The 26,491-nt window shown below is 37.6% G+C and overlaps 1 long non-coding RNA gene across 1 annotated transcript; it reads right to left on the reverse strand.

The window, feature by feature from the left end:
• Positions 1-3,269: 3,269 nt before the first annotated feature.
• On the reverse strand, positions 3,270-26,263 carry LOC139670961 (uncharacterized). The gene is made up of 3 exons (XR_011697616.1): positions 26,212-26,263; positions 24,561-25,178; positions 3,270-3,701 (listed from the first exon to the last, which is right to left on the reverse strand). It is a non-coding gene; the product is annotated as an uncharacterized lncRNA (long non-coding RNA).
• Between the last annotated feature and the right edge of the window lie 228 nt (positions 26,264-26,491).

The raw sequence follows: 26,491 nt of genomic DNA on the forward strand, positions 1-26,491 counted from the left end.
CAAGAATTCTATTGCCTTTTCAAGCTACATTTGCCTTTTAAACTTTGGTGAGCTATCTCAGTGCTACATTTTAAGGTCACTGGTGTCTTTAGCTCAGTTTACAAGTCATTTTGCAGTCCTAAAGCAATGATGATAAATGATGAAGGATAAACAGTTACTTCCTTTAACACTCACTGTATTAACACTTAGTTAACAAACATCCACGTAAAATATGGAGGAGCGTGACAGAGTCTAGTCCCAGACTCCAAATACTGGCTATGAATTGAGTTCAGTGTTGATGCACTTAAGCAGCTTCAGACTTGGAGAACAGTTGAGGTTGGAAGGTACCCCCCAAGGTTGTCTTGTTTAGGTCCCTGCTTAAGCTGAATTGCTGTGACAGGTCTTCAGTTTACAACTAATTTGGCAAACATTCAATGTAGTTCTTTGTTTTGAAGCTTGGGTTGAAACTGTTCATGTAACTTCAGTAATTTCTAAATTCTCCCCTCAAAATCTATCTTAGGTAAATGCTACCTTTTAGCACACTTTCACTGTAAAATGTGGGGAGTTTAATTGTAAATGCAAGAAACATGGCAGCTACGAAATAGTAATTTCTATGGTTGGTCCCAGCAAACACACCAGACTTTCATTCTGTATATTAGGTAATTATTCTGTATAAGAAGAAACTGATGCACAGGAAGTTCGACCTGTATATGAGGAAGAACTTTGCTGTGCAGGTGACTGTGCACTGGGACAGGTTGCCCAGAGAGGTTGTGGAGTTTCCCTCACTGAAGATATTCAAGAACTGTCTGGACACAATCTGTGCAATGTGCTCTAGAGTGGCTCTTCTTGAGCAGGAAGGTTGGACCAGGTGATCCACTGTGGTCCCTTCCAACCTTACCCATTCTGTGATTCCATTTCATAGTTCGGACTGCATTTTTCAAGTACTATGAATTTATGGGATTTCACTGCACTGCTGAATAGTTGCTCCATGTTTTTGGCACAAATCTTGTTCCCTAAGTTTTGTTTCTTGGACTTTGACCTTTACCTTTTTGTCTCGGGACTTTCTAAATAGGTGATTTTTTTTTCCAATGTGTATTTTACTTTTTAGGCAAAATTACTGAATAAGGAGCAAGTTTTTCCTGTGGTAGGATGAGCATTGCTAGTATCCTATCTCCTAGTCAAGAATTTGTACTGTTCACCAACGGGTGTTAATAATGGAGAACCTTTTTCACCACCCTCACATGCAGATTGACAAGACCTGTTTCTGCCTCAGATCTCTGTGAGATCAGCCAGTTCTGAACACAGGGATGTATGCTTGTGTACACACCTTCAGCTAATGCTGATAATACTTGCAACCAAAGCTGCTATGTTTTGGTTCTGTTTGCCTGTGCTGGGAGTATTAGAGGTGCAGGAAAATTTATAAAGTAATGCCTCATTTTTATTTTTTAATGAAGATTAGGTTCAAATATAGGACCCATGTATAACCAAAAAAATGCTGTCATCATCAAGATCATAATGTTTATGTATTAATTGTCAAGGATGAACAAAAAGACATAGTAAACATTCCTGGATACTTAAGGAGTAGCAGTCAGTTTTAAGTACCAATGCACCTCTCAGAGTCTGTATTATTTAAGCAGTTGAAATGTTGGCACTTAATGTTTAATATAATCAAAGTGATAATGAGGAGACTGCTGAGCTATGCCATTTGTGGGGTACTGGTCAGCCTTTATTGACTACCACGTCTCTTGTGAATGGTGAGCTGTATTTTTAGCACAATGATTGAAATAGTAGAAAAAGGTTATGATGAATACTGAACTGATAACTTTTTAAGTTCAAAAGAGAGTTTTATTATGTTTAACTACATACATGAAAAAGGTGCTTAGTTTAGATAGAAATCAACTGACTAAAATCAACTGTTTTTAAAAGGCTGTAAGCTGGAAATAGCCCTTTTTTGGTATATAATAAACTTTCTTGAATTAACTGAAATAATTTTTCAGAGATTATGTCTTTAAAAATATTTAATCAACAAAACAGCTAACCAGTAAAATAGCCTCTTTTAATTTTAGACCTTACAATCCTCATATTTGTTTCTTTGTGTTTGTAGCTCTTATGTATAAGTGAATTTCTGTAAGTGCAAATAATTTGCCACAGATATGATGCATGCAGTTAAATATGCCTTCATTGATCTTCTGCCATACGTCATAAAGTTTGAAAGAAATTTCCAAATTCACAGTAAAGTGTAAGTACATATACAGTGTTGTTCCTGATTTGTGGCTAATCCAGAATACCAGATCTTTTGAACCCACGTACAGGCTAGGACAAGCGGTAATGGTTTTAAACTAAATAGAGTAGATTTAAACTAAAGAAGCAATATTTTATGATGAGGATGGAGAACACGGACAGGTTGCCCAGAGAGGTGGTGGATGCCCCATCTCTGGAAACATTCAAGGTCAGACTGGGTGGGGCCCTAAGGAACCTGACTGAGTTGATGTCCCTTCTTACTGCAGGGAGGTTGGACTAGATGGCCTTTAAAAGGTCCCTTCCAACCCAAAATATTCCATAATTCTATGTATTATTACAGTGTGTATGTATATACTGCAATGACATATGCTTCAATTTTTGCAATACTGAAGTTTTTAAGCACTGCAAAATTGAGAAATGTCAGCTTATGACTGCTTATCGAACTTGGATTTAATATGCCTGAGGATGCATTTTTCAATTAGTTAATTAGGTGCTCTTTTCCTGTGCTTGTTTTTCCACATCTGTTCTCAGTTATGCATAAAACCTTGCCTTGAACATATACATTCTTGTCCTTTTTATGATGACAATTTCCGAGCAGAATGCTTGCTATGTGCCTCTTACGTAAGACATGAGTGTCTCCAGATAATCCACTTATTTTTGGTACCTGACAACCAGAGTGACCAATTTGAGATTTGTTTCACAGCACAGCAGTTAATATCTTCAAATACGGTGCTGTCACCATTTGTGCTTTCTGTGTTGCATAGTGAGAATTAAGGCGGTGTGTCCAAAGGCATGTGGCACCTGAAATAAAAATTACAGCCTTGCATCTATGCCCTCTTTGACATTTGGGATTCTCAGGTACCTCTGGAAACTCTGTAATCTGCATGGGTCAGTTCTTACTCGAAAACCAGTTTCCTGTATTAATACAAAGCATGCAGTTGTACTCTGCTGTGTATGAAATTACATACCATTTTAGAATTTTATTTTGAATGTGACCTAGTACACACACACAAAAACAAAACAAAACAAAATTTTTTACAAGGTTTGATTTGAAAATGGCAATTTATTTTCCATGAGCTTTTGTAGATTTCAATTTCTATCTACAGGGATCTTTTTCATTTTTTAGCTTTATATTAGACTTACATAATGTAAGTATTTGAAAAAATAAAAAAAAAAAGGGGGAAGAAAAAAGAAATCAATCTTTGTGCTTCTTCATCTGCCAAATTACTTCTTTGCTAACCTACAAGTGCCATCTTCAGACCTGCTGTTCATATAGTGACCTAGGAGTCATCTTGAGAAATTTTGTTAAACTTATGACCCAGTACTGCACAGGAAGCTTAGGATGATCCATGATTCTTATATTGTTCCTTTGGACTGCCGATGATGATACTTCTGCATTTTTTTAGTCTCACTTTTCTTCTTCCCAGCTCTTCAGTGAATTCAGAAAGAGGACCTTACTGTTGACAACTCAAGTCCATTCCCTGTATGGTTAAAGGAAACAAATGCGTTTGTCTCATTGTGTAGAGGAATAGTATTTTCTTAACTACTGGGTCATTGATTAAACCCTGTGAAAACAGCTTTCTCCAAGGGGTTCTAGTGTTTGGGGTTTGGTTTGGTTTTAGATTTTTTTTTCTCTTTAACTGCAACACTTTCTATGTAATGGGACAGCTGGTTAGTAGGCATCAGTAGCATCAGTCTCTCTTCTACCTACAAAACATTCTTATTACTAAGTATTTCAGTGAATACATTAAGAAACTATGAGAAGCCGGAGGGGTTAAAATGATTTTGTTTTCTGTATCTATTAAAAAAAGGTATTTGAAACTTTTCTACCAACTTTTTAAGGTTGGATTCCTTTACCCATAAGAAAATTTATTTATTGGGTTTTTTGTTTCTTGAACAGCTGAAATGAGTATTCTGTTGTCTCACATCTTTTGTTTTAAATAATAGGTTAAGTAGCAGTTTGTTCCACAGAAACATCTTGAGAAGTCATTGAATCTCAATCTAGCTTAGGTAATTCTGCTGTAATTTTACTGTCAAACAGATTTTGAGACAAAAATCAACATTTTAGAGCTGATGTCTATTATTTTCTCCTTTCTACCTATGACATCTATAGAAGATGAAATCCTAAACCAATTTTGGTATTCAGTGCATAATTTGATTTTTTTTGAACTTTATAAAATTTTTGTTCAAGCATCCTCAATATTGATAAAGAGAACCAAAATTATACTACTAGATATTATTTTTATTGTAAGGAAAAGGGATCTGTAAAGTATGTCTTGTACTTTTACGCATAAAGTAATCTAAGAAGGAAGTCTAATTATGAGGTCAGTTATTGCCCAGTAGATGTTCTGGAAAACCTGATTTAAAAGATGAAATGAGAAAAATTACAAACCTGTTGTGCTGTGCTAATGCTACATTTCACTTTTGTTGAGCTTCACACATATTGTGAGAAGAATATTATTAAGAGTTTATAATAACCATCTTCACTGGTAACCTTTTCCTTTTAATTGTCACAGAATTCACACCACGTTCCATAAATACTCTTCAGCTGCCCTTCATGTTTTTAGTGGTTCCAAATTTATTATGTTTAGCTTGTTTGATTATTTCTCTGGGTCGGTGGGATTTTTATTTTTTTCCATAGGGGATTTCAGCAGAAACTGAATTGCTTTGCTACAGGCTGAGTGTTATTTTCCTTTATGGCTGTACCTTCTCATCTTCAGTAACGATGAAGCAAAGGAGGGAGTGGATGTTGAAGTATGTGCTGAGGAGCCCTGCCCTCAGTGAGGGAGCTCTGACTGTTGCTGGCCTGTGCTCATACTCATGATGCAGGGTCATAGGCAGGTTCTTTAGATGTTGATTTACCTTAGGCCTTTTCTTGCCCTGATCCAGGTGTCTGTGGCTGTGTTTACCCCTGGATGTAGGTGTGAAGAAGAGAAGGTCAGTGGGGGTTTGAAACAGCCATGCCAGAAACTTCCTTTGATTGCCTCTAACATAAAACCAAGGAATTGGCACCCATACAGTCCAAACCACTTTAGCACAGGTTTAACTCCTTGGCCAGGAGAACAAAAGATACTTTTTTAAACTCTTCTCAAAGTTTCTCTTCAGCTGAGTCCTAAGTCTGTCCTCTGCAGGATCAAAGAAACTAAGCCCAGTACACTGAAGCTCAGCCCTTTTTCCACAAAGAATGATGCTGCAAGAAGTAGGGATTCCTGAGACCCCCCAAAAATTCAGTCTACCACTCTGCTAGTTCTGACGCTTCCCAATCAAAAATATTCAGAGTGCCAAAGACTTGCAGTTGTGACATTTACGTATCTTTAATATATTTCGAGAAAGTACAGTCTCCACATTTTTAGCTTCTTAAAATAGATGATTAGTTTCTACAGGACGATGTCTGTCACTGTTGCATAACCTTCTTTGAGTTCTTTCCGAGACACTATTTTTGTTAAGTCTATGAACATAATTATTAGATAAAGGACAGAGCAATAGTAGCACTTCCATTTCTGCAAGCTTAGTTGTTCCTTTTTAAACAAGCATGTGATTATAACATGAAAGTCAAAGGAGTTGATTTAGTAGTTATTTGCATTTAAAAACCTTTTTAGATGTGAAAACAAAATAAGAAATTCCAATGCAGTGGAAGTCTATTATTTTTCAATGCATAAAGTGAATTGTGGTAAGTTACTATTTCAAATGTGTCTCAAGAATCTGTCAGTCTTTTTATAGCACAAAATCTGTGGGTTATTTCAATTAAAAGAAAAAACATGATTTATTCTCATGCATTTTTTGACATAGTTTAAATCTATTTTTAAATCTATGTCATTAGGTGCTTTCTTATTTTAAAGCCAGAGTTTAAAAAATAGGGTTCTGTTTTATTGAACTGCACCCAATGATGTATGCAAGGTGTTGTTAAACAGTTATTTTGTGGGTCTGAGACAGTTTTTTGGTTGATTTTGGTGATCAGTAAAAGTAGGCAATAAATGTGGTAACCCCTCAAATGGAATTCCTTGCTTTCTTCTGTGTTTCGTCCTTGTGACTAAGGCAGAATGCCTGAGCTCTGTCTCTAACATATGTTTCTGTATACGTTATGTAGTGAGAAAACAGCAACACAGTCTTGCTGTGTGGATAGCTATGTGATGTTTGGGATGTGCTTAGGGTAAAGCTGGTAATTCCTGGTTTCTGTTTCTGTCTGACTTGAGATTAGTCCTTTCATAATAGCAGCTTCCTCCAGGCCTACTTTTAAAAATTGCATGTGTTGAAGATGGACATCAAAAAAGAGTAATTTCCCACAAGTTTAGCCTCTGTTTCCTCTCTTTCCACTAAATTCTAATTTTGATATGTGAATGAACATATATTCTATTTAAAATATATAGAATCATAGAAATGATTCTATATGAATATATAAGAGAAGCATGGGGCTATACAGGCTACACCTCTGCTTTTGAAGAAGCAAAACCCACAAATTTTTGAGAAATACAAGTTTTGGAAAAAAACACAAAGGGAGAACTACAGGTAATGGATAAAGTAACTTGCTGGCTATTGGACTAGAGGATACTTTCTTAAGGATAAGTAAAATTATGTTTAAAAGAAAATGCAGAATAACTGTGTTAGAATCCTACCCATCTGACACTGTAGTTCATTTTACACTGGTGTCAAAACCTACAACAGTTACAAATTTAAAATAAATAAATAAATCACTTCTTGGTTATTTAGAATGCCAGACACTGTGGCAGTAGCATGAAGTATGCGAAGAGAAAAGTGGTACTTTCTGATAACAGTGTTTAGGGATAAGATACCTTCATTTTGCTATGAGATTATCTTCAGAGATGGGAAAATAAAGGATTAAGTGACTTCAAAACACACAAGAAAGTGAATTAAAAAGGCCAAATCTTCTGTCCTGCTGGAGGAAAGCATCTCTCTTGCTTTGAGGCCCAGTGATGCCAAATGAAATGAATGTAATATCTCCTGATGGCAGAACTCTGCTATTTAGAGGACAAGTCCAGGCAACAGCAAAACATCACCTATAAACTGAATGTAGAGCACTGATCCTAACATTCAGAGTTGGGAATGGTTTTTTGACAGTTATTAGGAGGCATAGATTAATCTTCTTGGTTTTTTACCTTTTTACCTGTAATAGGAATGTTTGTGTTTACACAACTTTCTTTACTGGCAGGAGAAAGGGGTAGAGATTTTTCTGAGGGAAAGTAGTGGCAGCTGGATGGGTATCTGTGAGGAAAGTAGGTATTTTTTCGGTACTTTATAGCTCTGAATATCACAACCACAGCCGAGGGAAATTCATGTGAAGTTATGAAACTAATAAAAAAACCCCACTATTGCTTTGAAATACTTTTTCCAAATTAGAAAGACGTCATCTGTGACAGGAAATATGAGCCAAAAGACAATGGATTAAATTGCCTTTGATTTTCTTTTTTTTTTTCATTATTCATGAGGAGCCTCGTCTTTAGTAAGAGTGGTTTTTATTAGTATCTTGCTGAGATGAACCCTTGACTCCTCTAACATCTGCAATGCCACAGACAAGGTAGTCTGTTAACTGATATGGAGTGTTCTGCAAGAATTCAAGCAGTCCTAGATATTAAATACACCACAGGAGATGTTGCAAGATCATGCAGCTTGGTGAGAAAATTGGTGTAGCAGCCTTTCTCTGATGTCTTTAAAATAATGAAAGGAGCCAACAACCATCTACAAAGAAATGGATGTGCCAAAATAAAAATACACTTCATCCCTAGAGATTTTTAAATGCAGATTGGACGTGGCGTTGAGTGCCACCATCTAGTAAATGGACTAGAGTTGGACCAAGGGTTGGACTCGATGATCTTGGAGGTCTTTTCCAACCCAATCGATTCTATGATTCTATTCTATGATTCTATGATTCATGAGAGAGGCTGTCTTTTGAAATTTTATTAAAGCTTTCTATCTGTTTTACCTAATCTTATGTTTGGGTTTTTAATTTAAAAAAAAATCTAATCTCATTTAAAATGTGCCAAATGTGCTCTTAAAAATCATCCTGCACATCTGATATTTGAGGAAAGGTCTTGAAAAGAGGACGAAAAAAAAAAGGGGGGGGGGGGGGGAAGCTGATCATTATTTATCTTGGGAAAAAGAAAACAGTCGTGTTAAAAATCTCCTGGCATTATGCTGTGGGACTATGCAAGTGTACATTTGTTACAATGAGCTTAAACATCTAGATAATTATTTTGGGATCTGGTCCTTTAGAGTGGTCTTCCACTGCAAGCTGATTGTATGAAGTGTCTTAAAAACAAAAACAGCCTTTGAGCTGTGAACATTAGCTATCAAGTATGTTCTTAAAGTAATTTCTATGGTGAGAAAATGTCTCAGTTATGGATAAATATGAATTCTTTTAAAATAATTCAGTGGAAGTCCTTCTATTAGAAAGTAAATAAATAGTTTTTCTTTAGACTGATCTATTTCTACAGGGAAGGCTTTAAATATGTGTGTTCAGCCAGCACAAGCAATTCTTCCATCTGCCAGAAAAGTTAGGGATAATGTCTATTGCTTTTGTTAAAATGAGTGTTTCATATTTATTTATTTTTAGTTTTGTAGTGTTTAAGTCAAAAAATGATTAGATCACTTAATTTGGTCTTAGTTTGGCACTCTTTAGGCATTTATATTATTTTTCTCCTTTGGATTGGAATGGAACACAAGCTGTCTGAATGAAAATAGCTTAAAATATTTGTCTGTCTTCTACAAGGGGACACTTGGTCTTGTGTCAAGACTCATACTAATTCCTAGCTATTTTTTACAATGATTAATCCTACTTTCTAAAACTAAGAACAACAATAACAACAAAAATTAGGCCTGACTTCTAAATATAATGCACATGGCTTTGTTTCCAGCTCATGTTTTCATCTTGCTGGTCGCTGGCCTGAAGGTCTTTAGAGAGGGCCCTAGGGAGGTAGAAACTAGAATATTTTTTAAATTAGTCTCTGGTATGTTCAAAAGCTGTAACCAGGACTGATATGTTGAGTCAGTTAAATACTGACAAAAAGTGCTCCAGGTGTCAGTGCATAGAGACAGGGGATTGACAAACCTCCCAGGAGATAATTCCCTCCAAACCCTGTTAGATGTGATGGCAAAATGATTTATCAGTCTCTTCGTGCTCACCTTCTTGAAATGTGTTGGGCATGTTATTTTGGGTTTGTTGATTGGGTTTTGGATTTTCATTCCCCTGTGTTTGACACTACTTTTAGCCTTTTGATTTTTGTCCAATATGGTTTTGTTCAGTAAAATGATTAGCTAAGCATTTTGATAGTATAGGTAATACCAGAATTAATTTAAACACAGATCACGGGCTCCTTGACAGCCAACAAATGGCAAAATTTCCCACACCTTAGTATTTGGGCCATAGTGGAACACAATGCCAGTGCTGGGAAGGAGCAGTTAAGTGGTAGGTAGTGCACTCCTTCTCTGGGAGCTGCCAGGTGTGAAGAGATCTGCAAACAGGTTATGTTTCCCATGACACTCATGCTACAGGAGGTAGAAAACATCCAGCACAGCCTGAGAGGTTCCTAGGAGTCAAGAAAGATAATATATAAGCACTAAAAAAACCAAACCAGAACAAAAATTTCTCAGATATTAAGCCATCCAGAGATTTTGTCACTGGGGTAGCAACAGCCCTATTTAACAAGATATAAACTTCCCTTTTTCCTAAACTTCACAGGCACTGTGGAATTTGCAGCTTAAACAGCTGAGAGAAGCACAGCTGAGGTATTTGAGGAACTGCATTGCATAGACAAGTAGGGTCATAACTTATTAAAACATTTGCAAAATGCATTCCACTGAGATGAAGTTAAACAGCTAGAGCATCTTCCCACGTAAGAAAGGCATCAGGGAGCAGAACGGGTAACTGGGAGAATAGGCTGCCCAGACACATTCCTTGGATAATTGAACTTACTTTTGGTAACTCTGAGCTCACTATCATTGGCTTGTAGGGCAAATGCAATTGGTATTACACTAAATGATGCTGTAGCTTATGTAAATTTTTTTTTCTTCTCTCATTCCATTGTATTTCTAAGCCATATGTGATTGTAGGCTGCCTTGAAAACAGATATTTTCGTCAGAAATAGTGAGCAACATAATTTTCCTGAAAATCCTGTATATAAATAGTACAGGTGGAAAAGATGAAGTTAGTTGTCCTTTAGTTCAAGGGCAATTTGAAAACTGGTCTGGCTGTCCCAGTGCAATGATGTAATATTGGGAATAGTAAGGAGGAGTAGAGCCAGGGATTTCAAGTTAGTGCACGAAGCTCCTAGGCAGCTTCTCTGTGCCCCATCCGACATGCAGTCAGTGCAACTGCACAATGATGACTCTCTCCCCTTCCATCCTTGTTAGCTATTGCATTTTGAGGGGCTAGAGTACTGGGTGGTATGTCCTCCAAAGAAGAGGCAAATTAGGTGGGAAGCTTCCCTTCATCACTTCTAGGAAAACCGTGTGGCTACATGCAGTGAAAATGTGTGCCATGCATGTTTAATGGCAAATGTAATGTTCATAGTGATGTCAATGAAAATAAGTGAGAAGTTCTCGCTGCGGACTCAAAGGTCTTTGGTGAACTGGAAACACAAATCCCTTCAGAAAGGAGCAGGCACTGTTCTGAGAGCAATAAGCATGTCGTAGAGCTTTTGTTTATTTGTCTTATGCCACAAAGTTGTTCTGAATATTAAATAATCACAGTCATATGCAGGATATATCCAGACTCTAAATTCTTCATAATTAACTGTTTAACAATGTACAGATCACCTGATGTGCTAACTGAAGAATTTAAGTGCTTCATTGCTTGAAGGCTTCTTTGAATAAGGTTTGCACACAATAATAAACAAAATCTGCAAATAAATTGATGAATACTGCAGCTGAAAATGAACAAAAAAGTGGAGATCCTAGTTATCATTGGCCAGTTCCTTAAGACAAGCAGAATTAGGATTAGTTACTCTTAAATCAGCAAACACTTTTTCAAGGCTGGATGCTGATAAATGTCATATGCTGTTGTATTAAGTGTAAAAAAATTGATTGTTTTTCTGGCTCTAAGGCTAATTGCTATTAGCCCAAAGGAGCTATCAAGGTGATATGATAAAAACCCTGTTGAACATTTCTACAGAATTTAATTAAATACGCATGTGCCACTTGGTCTACAAAGAACATAAGGGAAAATATGACTAATACATAGAGCAAAATGGTTTACTTGTCAGTTCATGATCATGATACAGATGGAATTTGCTTCCATAAAAGCAGCATGACAAAGAGTTCATGAATATTTTCATCAGTAGCTAATGTTTCCATTCCCAGAGGAGAACTCTAGGCCCACAAACAAGAAAGGCTGCTACATTTAAGATTCAAGGGAATGTCATCACAAAATGTAAACTGTCTCAAGAAACGTTCAGCTTTAATAGTTTTATTTCATTAGAGGCAAGTGCATCCCAGCTTCATAGCCCAGACTCATATTTATGAAGATCTTTGGCTTATTTAGTATTTTGTTGTACTAAAAGTTTGCGCTGGGCTCCACTGAGAGCAATGAGAGTACGTAAGTAAAGGGCAGTATTGTTGCTTCCGTTTTGTTACCATTTTCAGGTTGAAAGTTGCAGCTTTTACACTGCTACACGTGTGAGGGCCTATTTTCAGAGGAGGGCGTAATGAATTTATATGCATTTACTGTCTGACATGTAGTTTTTTTCATAGGTATAATAGATTCAATTAGAGATTAGTAACATTTACGTGTGTCATATATATGTTTTGAATATGGCTGTCATAAAAATAATATTTCTTATAAGTAAATATGAATTAGTTAAAATCTGACTTTGAGGCCTTGCGTAAACTGCTTATACACTAAGCTGATTTGAAATAGCAATATCAAATACTTGGAGCTAGATTACCTTCTGTCAAGGTGTAATTCTGATACTTCTTTTGTACTTTTCTCAGGCCTTCTTCTTGAAACAGCGAGGCGATAGGCAAATAAAATTGGAAGGAATTTTACCCAAATATGGGTAATAACAAAGCAATGCTGCAGCAGATGTGCAGAAACTAACACATGGGAGAAAATAGCCCTTATAGTAAATGAAGGAAAATGGTGAGGGTAAAGTTGGAACAATATTCTTAAAAGTGGATACTTGGTAGAATGAGTTAGAGATGACGTAGTGGGGGAATACTTTTACAAAATAGCTTGCAGCCTTCAAAATGTGATAATGAGAAAATCAGCAAGTTTCTATAAAGGGAAAACATCCACAAACATCTAGAAATATTTTTATTTTTTAGTTGCTGTGACATCTTTTCCACAGAAGGAGTACAGAAATTCAGGAAGTTCTTATTATAGCTGTTGAGCAAATCCAAATGGGCAAAAGTTGTTTGAGGGGGTTTTTTTTGTTTTTGTTTGTTTGTTTGTTTGTTTTTTCCAAGTGTGTGCAAGTTCTAATGGCAAACAGCAAAGTTCTAAGAAAATTAGATAATTGAATTATTGGACCACCAACCTTTTTTTCTAAGGTTGTCTTAGAGAGCATTTTACTACGTTTCTATTTTTTATATTATTTCATTGTCTGTACTTAAGAGACAGCTGGCTTGTGTCTGTAGACCATGTTACTACATGGTCTGTTATTGCTCTTTTTTACATGCAGTATGGTCCCAGAAGCAGCCAGGATGTATCTGGAATGGGGTAGAGAGTGATGTCTTTCAATGCCTGAAACCATACCAGGGAAAGCAAGAAGTATCTGGGTTCCCTTCCCGATGCTCTGTACTCAGAGTACATGCAGGGGCAGACCCTGCATCACGTTACATAATGAACCCATGGTACCAGGTGTGTACACACTGTGCAGTGCACTGTGACATGGGCAGATGTGCCCCTGATGACCACTGACAGTGTGCCTAGTGTTCTGAATTCCCAGAAGTTCAACATCCTGTGCTACTGAAGATCAGAAAATGCTGCCTAGCTGTCACTACAAGAAACATTGTATCTCTTCAATTTCTCATTATTTTGTCCTCAGGAGCTGTTATGTAAAGTACCATTGAGGGAATATTTGCATAAAAAGCAATTTATTCTACTCTTCTTTAGAACTTGAGGCAGTTCCACATAATATTGTGTGAATAGTCAAGGCTACAGGACAAAAAACATCTCCAGTTTATTGGAGGAAAAACAGAAAGGAAATGGAAAAGGAGAAACGGGATGTTTTTTGCAGAAGGAAGATATGTAAAAGGGAAGAGACACACATAAAGCAGCAAATGGAGTCAGTGGTACACTAGGAACTTCTCTGTCAACACTGAATTGAAGAAATTTAATGTTACAGAAAAATACCACAAAGTCAGACAATCTGCCTTATCCTCCCAATATACCTTATAAGAGTGCAAACTTCAACTTGTTTAGGGCATAACCAGGCAAAAATCTGAGGAGCTGCTATGATGCCCAGGAAAGCACCTGATTTTCAAAGAAAATGGCCTGGAAGCTCAGGAATAAGTCATTTCATTATAAAAGCATATAGATAATTCTGGCAAAAGGCCTATTTTGCCAAGAAAAAAGTTTTTGATGATCCTAAATGGAAGAGTCCATAAAATGGGAAACAAGGACAGGCTACATGAAAGCATTGCACAGAAATGCAAATGAAGCCCAAAGCTTAAAGTAGTAAGGGTCATCAAGAAGGCGTTCTACAAATTTGCTCACACAGAAGCTCAGAGAAAATGGCTTTGGGGGAATGATGGGAGACAACTGAGGGAGGAAGGATGCAAACAAGACTAAGTGCACAACTTTTATTTTTTCTTCCCTCCTGAGTCTTCACAGGAAAACCATCCCTATCATGGTTTGTGAAGAAGCAGGAGAACCACTAGTGAAAGCAAGTAGGAAAAGTTAAATAGAGGATCAGGGGAGATTTAAGCTGCCTCACCCCTGTTTCTTGGCAACATTTGTGGACTATGTGCTTTCCACAATGAGGCAGAGAATACCCTCAGCAGATTTGTGCATGGCACTTAATTAGGGAGGACCTTGCAATAACTGAGGCTGGGGCCAAAAAAAATCCAAAAAGTTTCATCAGGGACATTTGCAAAGCTCTGTTTACCCAGAGGTTTGATTCCATGCATCAGCACAGCCTGTGGTCTGACCACATCAATAGTAGCTCTGATAAAAAAAGACTAAATTTTACAGCAGAAATGACAATGAACATGAGTCAACAATGGTCTCTCATCCTTAGTAAGACAAAATCCATCCAGGGCTACCCTGGAGGAAGCATGACTAGCAGGACTGTTATTCCAGCTGAAGCTGCGGCAGTGTGTCTTCCTCTGGGTGCCCTATTTCAAGGAGGATGTTGGATTGGAAAATGGTTTAGCAGAGAGCTACCAAAATAGTCAGAGGTAGTGGACGTGTGGGGAGAGGCTAAGGGTGCTGATGGACCATGACAGGGAGGAGCTGTAAATAGCAAGTGACTGCTGGACAGCAGGCTGCTGGGGACTTGGTGGCAGCCTCAGGTTACTTGAAGAGAATTTACAAGCACAGTACAAAAGGATTTTTTTTTTCCTTTTTATGTGAAAGATGGCAAAGCAAGGGACAAATCACTAGTTGAGATGTTTAGAGTGGCCTTTCTTGCCTGGGAAGGTGGTGCAGCACTAGAGTACATTGCAGCACTGGAGTAGGTTGCCAGGAAGAGCTGGTGCTCTTAGAGGCTTTCAGAACTGCTGGACAAGGCCATGGCTGACCTGCTGTGGTGCTGGTGACTGACCACCTAGATCAGGGAGCTGGACTGGATGGGCTCCAGAGGTGCCTTCCAGCCAGAACTTCTATGATTCTATGAGTTTGATGAGGATTTATGCATTTTCTATATATAGCTATATATATACATACAGCAGCTATACTTTTCACATTTAAATCTAAAGGAAAAGTTAAAAGGGGAAACCAAAAGAAGACTATGATCCTCCTAATTCAATATATGTCAACCAGTAACAGAGAAGTTACTGGATTCTCATAGGAATAGAGATGTCTTTGCTTCCTTGGATGTGTTGTATATCCAATGAATGTTTTTGAATATGGGAGGGAAACTGTTGGCCCTCAGGCCTCTGTTTTACTGACTGAGTAGCAATGCCCATGTCAAGTTCTAGTATGGTTGTGTCACTTAGGAACTCTTCTATGGAGCCACATAACTTTCAAGGTATACTGCACACACAGGACACATATACAAGAACATATAGGACATACCCATGGTTTCATTGAAGATATGGATAATTTAAAATGGTATTAAAATCTCAGGAAAGGAAATAATAATTTAATATATGAAAATAACTTGGCAGTCATGAGGGGAAATGACAGTTGTGACCAGAATGATAATCTGTGAGCACTTCTGGCTGGTTTTCTAGATGTCAGATGAAATCTATTTTCTGTGTCTCAGTTTGGAAGTATTTTGTTTTTAAATGGTGCACTATGTTAGTAAGGACCAAGGCCCAAAACCAGTACAGGAAGAATAGAGCATAATTACAGTAATGCAATTAGTATGCATTAATGCACCATAGATTATTATCGTGTTAAAAATGAAATAATTGTAATGGATTAAATTACAAGCAATTTAAAGCCACTTGAGGGCTAAAGCCTTAATTTTTTTATATATATGAGAAAGATGCAGCCTTTTGCCTTCTTGAACAGCAAGAGTTATCTAGATCCATTGCAGTTTGCTTTGCTTTGTAAACCCTGGGCACATGCACTTGGGAAATACACTTTACTTGCAGAATCTATATTTTTGAATTATCTACTGAGAAAAAGCAGAAACTAGCTCTAAATGCTTTTTCTGCTCTTCCTAGCCTAAACATACAGACTGTTGTCTTCATTGAGCAACAACATCTGTTACTCTGGAAAAACAGATGTGTGAAGTATACTAGCTGTTGGGAAATAAAAAGGTGAAGATAAGGCTTCAGCAGCTCCAAAGGCAGCAAGGAATTTGAAAGAGAAGACAGATGCAATATGGACTCATGAACAAGGCATGCAAAAGAGGAAAAAAGATATTGTGTGGATTGTTTAATTTGGAATGGTAAAGGAAAGTTCAAGGAAGAAATACTGTGAGAGCTTCCTTATACTTATGTTTTCTTTAATCACATTCCTTATTTCTACCAGAGTTGATGACTTAGAATTTTCCCAAGAATTCTTTCATAGTTCTGAGGGCTGATTTATACTGAATCTCAAGGGTTTGCTATCAAGGGAATGTTGGATTACTTGAAAAATAGCTGGGTATAACTCTTTGCCATGTTTTAACAATTCATGAGATGAAAGTCTAGCTGCAGAAGATCAAATAGTAGGTTTTCATTTGATAGCAGAAATTTGCCGTGCTTTCTCTCTCTCTCTCTCTCTTTTTTCTTTTTTTTTTTTTTTGCCCCCCACAGCTTGATCAGAGAAGACATTAAAAAAAATAAAAAACTGTTGTTTAGGGATCTGACCCATTGTACTAGAATGCTTAGAAGAACAAGTCTTCGATCTCACGAGGTCTCTCAAACCGTGATGTATTTCACAACAGCCTTCTCAATGCTGCGAAAGTTGATTAGAAGTCTTTGCCCTTTCTATCCAAGTCTAGCTTGAAAAAATCAAGAGTTCAGAATGATTATAGTTCAGACAGCACATCTGAGCTTCTAATAGTTTGGATGCATTCTCTGTTTTCCCTGAATATTTGATTCTCCCTTTGAAGTGTTTTAAATTATGAGAACTGGGAGCTATTTTGATAGTATTTCTTGCCTAGGACAAAGGATTCTTTTCTTAACCCTTATCTGATGATGCACTGGTTCTCTGGGTCTCTTTGAGAGCATCTTAGTCTCAAGGTTGCAAGCTAAGACAAATGCTGGCAACAGTTGTTCTGATCCTGGGCACCCTGAAGGGGGTTAGAAGAAAAGCTAAAAGTAGAACTGAGCTGGCATATAGGAAATACCATCTTGGATTAGGTCCAACCCCCACCTAATCCCATACCATGTCTCCAGCAACGATTAGGGTCAAATACATGAGAAAAAAATGGGATTATGGGGTCTTGCTTATGTACAGATATTTGAAGTCTTATTCTGAGTTGTAATAATCTGAAATTCACTTAAATCCTGAAGGCTGTAGTTTAATGTCTCACACTGAATCATTTGGAATTAATTACGATACTGTGGATATTTCTGCTATCCACAGAAGTGCTCCTCAGACTTTGCTGATCTCGACCTTCATGGCTTTTCACGGCAGTATTTTATGCATACTTGAATTGTGCTTGGAATGAAAACAGTTTGGAAGTCTGTTGCATCCTGTATTAACAGTGAAGTAGAAGAGAAACTTCTTGACTATATGCTCTGGAGCACTGGTTATTTCTGTAACAATTATTTTGTATGCAGTTATCACATCACCAAGTTTTCCTCTTGTTTTCAGGCTACCTTTTGCAATCTTACTTCATATGATTGAAGTTTCTGATTGTTTGGCTGTTTTTTTCCTGTGTTTGTTCACTTTCAGAGCATCTCTTAGACTTCCTGTGTTTGTCTGCATCTAACATTGATGCTCAGGATTGCCTACAGTGGGAGGAACATGTTAAGCAAGGAACACTGCAGATAGTAAATTCAGAGAACCTTCATAGGAAGACTAAAGGTTTTTTGCCTAAGAAAGAGCGGCGAAGAAAGTCTTGAAGATAGAGATGGGGAGAGCATGAGGTAATTTCATCATTAACAGAAACAGTGACAAGAACTCAGAGAAAGGATGTCTCTGGTGCTGGGAGGGACAGAGCAAGCAGAAAAGTTTGCAGGCACCCAATATGGGATGAAATATCTGAGAAGAAACTATTATGAAGTGTGATGGTGAAATAAATTTTGTATAGTTTACTTTACTCCTCCTAAAAATGATTCCTACTTTGTAATGAAAAAATTACCCCCTGGTTTTCCAAGAGTCAATAAAGACTACAAATAGTGCAACATTTTACATTATCAACATAATATTAGATGACTATAGATCATCAGATACAGGAAAAAAACCCCAACCTATTCTAAAACTATTGCATGAACTTTATTGACAGAATTTTTAAGTATGGTCTTGAGAGCATGCAATCACCTTCCATTTATTTGGGGCCATCCAATTTAGGAAATGGTATTTTCATGCAGAGGAACATGTCTTGGGGAGCTGTTACAGATTGGTTTGTGAATTAAATGAATTTTTGTATTGATGTTCAGCCATTTGCCATGGTACCCAGGTATGTGGAAGGATGTGGGAGAGGGGAAAGAATTTTGAGGGCAAAAGAAGATTTTGATTACAGAAAAGGAAAACAGACCTGTGAAATGCTGGAGTGAAAAAATATGACACGTGGATGAGACCATATTTCTTTGGGAAAGGCTGTCGGGTGAGAAATGGGTTGGGTGCAGTAGCAGTAAGACCCATCTGAAGCAAGCGTGGCACCTGGTAAGCCACACTGCCCTTCGGTGCTCCCTATGCCAGTGCTGAGGCAGCACACGCAGAGGTTGGGTGAGCAGCCCAACTGGGATAGGCAGAGCATCCTGTCACTCTGTTACAGCACAACCACAGGCATTCCTGCCCCACCCACGGCTGCGATATCCATTTCTAACCACAGTTAAACCTCCGTTGTTTGTTTTTGCAGAATAATTGGAGCTAAGGGGCTGGTTATGTGCATGGCAGTGCTCCAGCCTCTTTCAAAGAATCCTGAAGGGGTGGGTACCTGAGATATCTGAAATTGCTTTTTAGAACATGTTTTCTAAATTTGTTGTTTTGAATAATTTCTTTACTCTTTGACAGTAGGAGAACACTATTCTCAGCAATCCATTTGCTGTGCCTGAAACACTCGTCAGGCCTCTTAAATGAGGGTAGTTGCAATGCTGCTTGCTTTGCAAACCAGTGTTAGCAGCGAGGTGGGTGCCCTCAGTGCCCAATTGTGTTATGCTGTGATGTGACTGTGGGTGGGAGAAATCTGTTTCTAAGGCTGCCATAGAGCTATATACAGGCAACAATTATTCACTGGTTTTCTTGATACAAAAAGTGGGGCAACAAAATAGAATTAGTAGGCAGTGTGTAATGCAAAAGATAGTGAGTTTCTTTACATAAAGCATTATAAAATTAAGTTGCTTACTGCAAGAAGATATGTCTGTACATAAGGGTATTAATATAACTGTTGGCTTAGGAAGTCTAAACCTTGGGGTGCTGGAAAATGGGCACAGATGTTGTTCATACTTAAATTCCTTCATTTCTCTTTTGTTACTGGCCATTATGACAACTAACTGGGACAGAGGACCTGAGCTAAAGACCTTTGGACCATATGGTCATTCCTACTTAGCTTGAGGAGGCAGAGGTTTTCAAGAGTTTATTTATTTGGGACACAACAGTTCAAGAATTATTATTGGTTGCTCCATTTTTTTTTTCCACAAGTGTTTCAGCAGATAAGAGCTTCTGATTCTGTGTAAAGTTAAACAAAACCAAACAACTCCCTCCCTCCAAAGTATCTTCCAAACCTGCAGTTGCAACACTACATTAATTATCTTCTTACTTGTGTTGCGTTGGCTGTCTGGGCAAAAGAACAACTTCTCATCTGACAGTACAGGATCCAAGAGTGTTGCCATAGTGTGAAAGCATCTACACATTATAGAGGTGAAACCTGTATACCGAAAGTATATTATTTTTCTCAGGCATCCAGTGAGGTGCCACACTTGATCTGGAAACAATTCGTACCAAGCATTTTAAAGAGGAACCTTTTTTCTCCCTTTAGTATCCCTTAAAAAAGTAGAAATTGTTTAAACAGTGAATTAAAATAAAGTGTTTGTTTTCTCTGACCTATTGTTCTTATGGCTTTTTTTCAGATGATTCTCATTGTGAAAATTACTGCATCCATATGTTTATCAAATGTGTTGCTTTTACCTCAGAGTCAATCCTGGAGCAGGTAAAACAATCGTGCATGAGTGGTGTATTCAGGATTTTCAATAACTGATTTTGTAGTGCTCCAGAGAGCAATGAAGTGGGCTGAGCTTATGTCTATCCAGTGAAACAAGTCAAAGGTTCTCAGGTCATCACCTGAGAAAGCCTTGAAGTTCCAATTGCACAAGATCATTTTCCATGAATTTTAAAATAAAGACAGTCACACAAGTAAGGACTGAAACATCCGCAACCCTGTTAAGAGATGGGTTTGTGTTACTGACCTTCTGGTATCTCTCATGATTCTACTACCACAAGGAGCCCGTGAGGAAAAGGCATTTGAATTGACTTTTCTACTTTTGCCTTTGGGTGTATTTTTATCTAGGTTGTGGACCAGTTTATGCAAATAAAATAAATAGAGAAATCAATATATGCCAGAGACTATTAAAATCTCGATGATGTGATATCTGCAAGAATGCTCAAATTTTTATACCGTGTTCCCAGTATTATAAATCTAAACTTTATGATAACTTGAAAAAAAGCAAGCTTCATCTTTTCTAAGTTCCTCTGCCCTTTAACACAGAGTTAAACATTGCCTCAGAGTAAGCCTAACCTTTTAAATTAAGAAGACCAAACCAAACAACACAAATTGAAGTAACTGTAAATGTATGAGATCTGAAAAACAACCTATAATGTTATTTGATTAAGTATTTGTCTTGGGTTGAGCTGGTAAAATGCCAACTGCCCAACACAGAGTGTTAGAGCCTCCCTCCCACCCTGCTGAGAAAAGGGAGAAAGGAAAAAAACTGAAAACTCAGAACAGGTTTAAACCCATACTAATTACATACATTTATAGAGAAAAGAGAAAGTTAAAAGAAAACTACAATATAACATACACTTACACGAGTTAGATATAATAACAATTTTTTATCTCACACTGAAAACAGATTTCACTTCTTACTCTAGATTCATAAAATACTCTAAAAGACACTCAGCAAGGCAAAAGAGAGAGCATAACAATAAAATGCTTCTACTTCCCTGAAGCTAAAACAAAATACGATGTAGCGGTGGCAGGAGCAAGGCCCAGAACAGCAGGGCAGCCTCAGCGGGTCCTGCCTCCACTGCAGACATGATGGCAACTGAGAAACTTCTCCTACTCTTGTATTCAGATCTCAGGTTTGCGTCACCTGGTATGAAATATTTCTTTGGTTGCTTAAGTCAGGTGATACCTGTCTCTCCTAATCTATGTGGATTCTCTGAGCCTGCTAATTTGAAACCTACTTAAAACTAAAGCCAAAACCACCACAGTATTTAATGTTCTTCCTTATCTGATTTCCTGTTTACTTGCTGTGATACAGCATCTTCTATGGGACTGCTAAAGCTCTTCCATAAACGTAGTGCAGATCTGATTCTTAAGCCTTATGATTTATGAACGAACTGGCAAAAAAGCAAGCAGGCAACCTATTACCTTCTGGGCACTGCAGGTAGTTTCAGAAGCATGTGGGTTTGTTTCTCACCTTTCAATAGTGATTTTCACACTTTATACAGAGACTAGAAGTAAACCTCTGTTAGTTCAAATGAAATGTTTTTCAGCTGTAATAGTAACAGGCAAATCAGTTTAAAGCTCAGCTGCATATTCTGAATTGAATAAAGATCACTTTTCTTGTTTCAATAGATTTTTTTTGGTGCTGTTGAACCCATCCCCTAACCACCTTTAACTCTTCTTCTGGGGGAATTCAAATATGTATTGACATTGTGAACAAAAATTTCTGCAATTACATTGTGATGGGGGAATTCTTCAGAAATGTTGGTTGTTCTTATGTAGTAAGTTCTTAGGTAATAAAAATGTTCCAACAGGAACTTATGATTTAGAGAAAAAAAAGGAGTATAGTGTGAATAACTAAAGATTTAGTAGGAGTGATTCCCACTGATCTCTGTGTTCTTGCACTTGACGGAAAAAACATCCTTTCCTAGGCAATCCTTCAGTATTTCATAGAATAGAATCATAGAATCAATTGGGTTGGAAGAGACCTCCAAGATCATCAAGTCCAACCCTTAATCCAATCCCACTTTGATTACTAGATCATGGACCTCAGTGCCACATCCAGTCTCACCTTAAAAACCTCCAGGGTCAGAGAATCCACCATCTCTCCGTGCAGGCCATTCCAATGCCTGACCACTCTGTAAAGAACTTCTTCCAGTTATTCAATCTAAACCTCCCCTGGCAGAGCTTAAGCCCATGTCCTCTTGTCCTACTGTTGGTTGCCTGAGAGAAGAGACCAATCCCCACCTGGCTACAACATCCTTTCAGGTAGTTGTAGAGAGTGATAAGGTCTGCCCTGAGCCTCCTCTTTTCCAGGCTAAACAACCCCAGATCCCTCAGGCTTTCCTCACAGGACTTGTGCTCAAATCGTTTAACCATCCTCATTGCTCTTCTTTTATGTGTCTTATAAATCACAAGAAACTAGGTAATTTCCTGCCATGGTCTTGGTTGGTAACTGAAGCAATTGCACGCTTTAAATTAGTGCCTGAAGTGACTAAACTGACATGTAAAAAATAAGTGTTTCTCTTCACATGGGAGGCATTTAACGATTTATCATAAGAATGTTCTAAAATTTATGTTTCTTTGGCAATATTTAAAATGTTAAGTGAAGAGAAATATACAAAATCCTGCTTTTTTTTTCAATAGGAAAAAAATGTCCTTTTTTACATATTAGAAATGAACAGGAAACAGAGGGGGTTTTAATTGCTGTCCTTAGTGTTATTTGGCTTGGTGTTGCAGAAATCTATTTGTTGTATGTAAGTGTACTATTGTTCTAAAACTACCATATTCAATTAACTACTCAAATACTCTTTGACAAGCAAAGAGTTTTTTGGTGAAACTTCTGGTTTGGCCTCTTTATCAAGACATTAGATTCACACATTTTTAATGTAACTCTTTGTCACCTTTTTGATGGGTGTGTTGGGTGATAAGAACAGTTTTGAAATGAAAGACTGCAAGATTTCCCATTTATATATATATATAATACATAGATCAGAAATATTTGGAGGTTGCATTCTGCCTTAATTATGGCATGATGATAATGATAATTATTACCTGACCTCACTACTCTAAGATCCACAAGAAATTGCAGGCTGAACTCAGGATGTAACCAAATGTCTGAATTCTCAATTTTATTCAAACCAACCCATTTTCTTCTAAAAAGGGTCCATAGTCTGCCCTGCTCTCTGTTTTCAATGTAAAAACATTTTAGTCCAGCTGGAAAACTGACAAAAAGGAACTTCTGGAAGCTGCTATCTAGTTAGGAAAGAATTTTGCAGGCTTTCTTCACATGGTCTTCAGACTGTGGCTCATGCCCTGCATGATGCAGTAAGCTCTTGGATTCAAAGGATTGAAGAGATACCTTTCCTCTTAGACAGTCTGTCCTCTGTGCCAAAAATCATGTCATCATTCTGCCTCATCACTTGAAAAATTAACCAATCACCAAATTTCCCACCTCTTGATGGCTTTAGGCCATTACAAATACGGACTAGATTTAATCAACTTTTAGCACATATTCCTCATATGCTAGTTTACAACTGACTATACCCTTTCCAAAAAGGCTTGTTTGTAACTCTACCTGATGACAGCACTTTGAAGGCATTTTTTGTCTCTAAGTTCAGATTTCATATCATAAAAGTTCTAAAATTTATACTAGTGCCTTGTTCCTGAAGTCCCCAACTAAGATGAAGCATTTGGTGATTGTACAGGGCATGAGTAGATCCAGTGCAGGCAGCACGACTGTGGGTTTTCAGATTTTGTGCTTTGAAGGCTTGAGTAGTTTCCTGGCACTAATGCACATTGGTGTGCCTAACTTTAAAGACTTTACAGTTCCATTTGACTGATGGAGTAGTGAAGATTTAGGGTTATCCTCTTAATTTCTCCTCTCAATTCAATTGTGCTGATTCCTAGTCCCCCAAAATGTTGTCTTACCAGAATGGTTAGCTATAAACATACGGGGCAGGTCTGACTTACTCCTGCTTTGTATTTTGTAACAAGTGCTTCCATCCTGAAGTCAATTGCTGCTGGACTGGCCTTGTTACATTAACTCAACTAACAGCATTGCAAAACAGAAGCAGTTCTGTTGTTTCAAAGGTATTGATTCTTCAAGTTGGTGAGAGAGAGTGGTCTGGATGCTCACTGATCCAGACTGTCATTCAAGGCAAATTAAAGCTTGATTTTTTTAAAGTTTAGGTATCTGTTTTGGCTTTTTACCCCATACTCATACTGTGGGAAAAGCATACACAGCAAGAGGTTCTGAGAATGATAAATCTTTCAGAAAACTTATCTTCCTGAACAGAAATATCTACTAGAAAAAAAAAACAACAAACAAATGAAGCTATTAGTAGTTCTCTGAGACCAATCATTGTACCAGATCAGAAAGACCAATTGATGATGTTTTATTTTGCTTTTGCAGTTGCAAAAACTGGAGTAGAATAGGGTGTTACTATCTCAACTTACCCTTGAAGAATTTCTGTTGATTTGAAGTCCAGTAATGAAGAGGAGAAAACTGGGTCCAGTTGAACAGGCGAAAAGAAAATGGTTGGACTTCAAGTTGTGATTGATTGTGCACTTTCTTTTGGAGCTCTCCCAGGAGCATGTCTTTATATTATCCTTCTCCGTGGAGCTAGGAAGAGCTGCTGGGTTTTTGTAATAGGACTAGGCCACTTCGTTTGTTTGATTGATGAAAGGAAGCTTTCAGTATTGTTTACCTGATATGAAAACAGAGGAAGACTGGAAAACAAGAGACAGTTTGACCTAGGTATGAGAACTAATTTGAATTTCTATAAATTATGAGTCTGTTAAGATTCCATGATGTCCAAGATCAGAGAATATCTATTAAAATACTTTTGATAACCTGTTTTATGAACAGAAAAGCACAGGAAAATTCATAGGTGCAATTTACCAAGGAAAAAAAATAAAAAGACCAGAGCCATCAGATCATCAAGAAATTATTTGCCAAGAGTAGTTAGAGGTAATGAGTTTTGAAGTCAGTCATGAAATCCTTTACATTGCATTTGGTTCCTGGAAGTTATGGGCTCATCCTGAATCATACACAGTTTTCCAGTTGGTTTCTGACTGCAAACACAGAAAAAAAAAGGAAAAGTCTATCTGTCTGGATAGTGCTTCTCATGTATTCACAGTAGTTAACTAATCCTCATGTGATGATGATGCTCTTTTCAATTGACAGTAATTTAAAGCAGGGAAGTTTCAGAAAATAGTTTTGTGACAGAGCCTTTAGCTTTTGTGTCACTCTGCTGCCCATATAAGTAGAAATTAAAACAGCAATGATATGACAGCATACTGATCCAACAGATCAATAGGGTATGTATACACAGGTCCAGGTAGACCCCACGCATCCCACTAATAAAGGAAAAAAAACTTCATAGAAGATTAGCCAATCTATAGTATATCAATAAATTAATAACTATTGCTTGGAGAACACTTTTTTAATACTGCAAAAAGGTGAGATGTTCTGTCTTCCTATTGTGGTTTATTTGGGTTTCATTTTGGTGGTGGTGCAATATTTTTTTCCTATTCCCTGGGTGGGAAGTGTGCCTGTCACATGAAAAAGGACAGAAATGCAAAGAATTCTTGTCCCAGCTGTATTAATATGTTTTTATTAACTATAAGTGTCCCCAGAATCTGGAAGCTTTTTAAAGCCCAAAGCAGTCTGTCTGCATGTCACCTAAAGAGAACCTTCACTAGACATATACACTGTGATGGACAGGACTTTTGATACTCTGATATGGAGACTGCACTTAAGAGCAAGGGAGAACCTTCTCCGTACAGTTCTCCCACAAGTTATCCTGCTGCCAGCACCACAAACAAACCGGACTAACTCTAGCAGTTCCCAAAATAACTTTTATTAATACAAGTATGTTACAACTACTGTGGGTTTCATGTAGTTGGTGATAACGTTTAATTGCATGATTGCACTTAACTAATAACAAAACCCCCAAAATCAGACATACCCTTCACAAAACAGCACAACAACCTAAGCCTCAATACAAGACTCAAGCAACACCCTCCTCCATGACAGACCAATTTACAAAAACTGGGACAAAATCTAAACATACTCATTTACAGCACAGTAAACTTAGCTTGGTACCTGCTTCTGAGAATAAGCCTCCTTCCTTGGTGTATGGGGCAGCTGGGGTTAGGCATTGGGGTGGAGTGCTAAACTGAAATTAATAGATCATGAAGTTAAATTGCTATAAGGGTGCAATTACCTGAGTTGTAATAAGACTGCCTGGGCTGCAATGGTTTTAGGAGATACAGGCTCAGAAAGGTAAGCTGAGAGTTTGGGTACTGAAAATTTAAAAGGGGACTGGTCAAGGTCTTAGTCTGGGGCCATTTTCTCCCCAGTTCTTTTTTGCTGCTGAGCTAAG

Source organism: Pithys albifrons, chromosome 4 (assembly GCF_047495875.1).
Source record: "Pithys albifrons albifrons isolate INPA30051 chromosome 4, PitAlb_v1, whole genome shotgun sequence".
Taxonomy (NCBI): Eukaryota; Metazoa; Chordata; class Aves; order Passeriformes; family Thamnophilidae; genus Pithys; species Pithys albifrons.